Genomic DNA, 1,460 nt, shown 5'->3' with positions numbered 1-1,460 from the left:
CAGCCTCGTCCAATTTTTAAGGTGTCGGTAAAATACAAGAAAATGAAACGATGTTTTCTAAATATAATAAACACAAATCCACCATTTGAGCAAGTTTATTAGCAGCATCCTCGTAATGTTAGACAGCCGGTTGTAGGGCTGGGTATAAGAATGTCCAGAAACGATTCACAAGAGTCAAATGTGGGTAGTTTTTCAAAATAAAACTTCCTTCAGAATCAGATTATGAATAAAATGGAAAAAAAAAGTATGTTTACGGCCCGGTAGCATCTGTGGCATGGACCGGTACCGGTCTGCAGCCTGGGGGTCTGGGACCGCTGCAATAAAGTGCAAGCAGGTGAGCTATAAAATTCTGAGTGAGATTGTTTTGCTCCAGTATATTTTCCACTATATTATCAACCTTAGTGGGTTTAGTTGTGAAGCTCCGCCCCATTCCTCTTTACCGAACTGAACGGCCCTTTTTCCACTCCGCTCATCAGTTCTCCGAAGTTTCTTCTTTTAAAAGTTTCTGACGGGAATTTTCAATGAATGTCAGAGCTGCAGGTAAACTTCCACAGGTGTTAAAGAATTACGTTAAAGGTAATTAAACAGGTTACCACAACCCAGCAGCATGAAGCAGTCTGACGCAACTCACTGATGCGTTCAGGGACATCACGGTCAAATCACTACATCAGTGCAAACCATCATTAAAGATTCTTATCGGCCAACTATTACATTTATTAATACCTGCTGACATCAACAAACTATATCTGGGTTTCAAATTATGATAATTAAAAAAAATATAGGCATAAAAGTAGTTCAGTTTTTTTAAAATAAATCGTAGCAAGAACAAAAGTGAAAACAGTTTATGTGCTCATTACCGCGCTGTGACCTGACACGCTCTGCACATCACGTAGGTTCTTCAGAGGTGTTCATTGCTCCAGGGGGGGGGGGCGTTACCTGTCTCCAGGTACTTGGGTGGGGCTTGTGTTCATGGATGTCTGTGGTTTTATTATTATGTACAAGTGTGCAGACTGTTCTGTAGAGGTTGTTCTGGAAATACTAACCAACTGTTGCACAATACTTAAGAATGTGTCCTTGGCAGATGCGAGCTCTTTTTTCTCATCAGGATTGTTTGCTGCTTCGTATCCGGCTCGTTTTGAGACCGATAACAAACCAGTCACAAGTCCTGCTTGTAGATTCCTTTTGAATAAACGCTTTATACTCTGCTATCCCAAAATGATATATCAGAATGTTCTGAAATTAAGTTGTTTTTTGGATAAAATGGCCAGGAATTGCTGATATTTTTTTTCCTCTTGGAATGACATTTCTACAATAGGGCTGAGAACTTTAAAAAGTTACATTTAATTTACAAAAACATTTTTTTATGAACTTTTGCATTTTATTCAAACACTTTTGGATGATAACCCAATAATTTTAGGAAGACTTGCTCAAATATTTACAAAAACAATCAAAACTGTAAA

General features: G+C 38.4%; 1 protein-coding gene across 1 annotated transcript in view; it reads left to right on the top strand.

Moving 5' to 3' along the window:
* Window positions 1–1,460, top strand: part of tmed10 (transmembrane p24 trafficking protein 10) — a 6,970-nt gene that overhangs the window by 4,110 nt on the left and 1,400 nt on the right. The window lies entirely within an intron of this gene.

The sequence above is a fragment of the Oryzias melastigma genome, linkage group LG24, assembly GCF_002922805.2.
Source record: "Oryzias melastigma strain HK-1 linkage group LG24, ASM292280v2, whole genome shotgun sequence".
In the NCBI taxonomy this organism is placed as follows: domain Eukaryota; kingdom Metazoa; phylum Chordata; class Actinopteri; order Beloniformes; family Adrianichthyidae; genus Oryzias; species Oryzias melastigma.
This window is presented reverse-complemented; position numbering and strand designations above follow the sequence as displayed.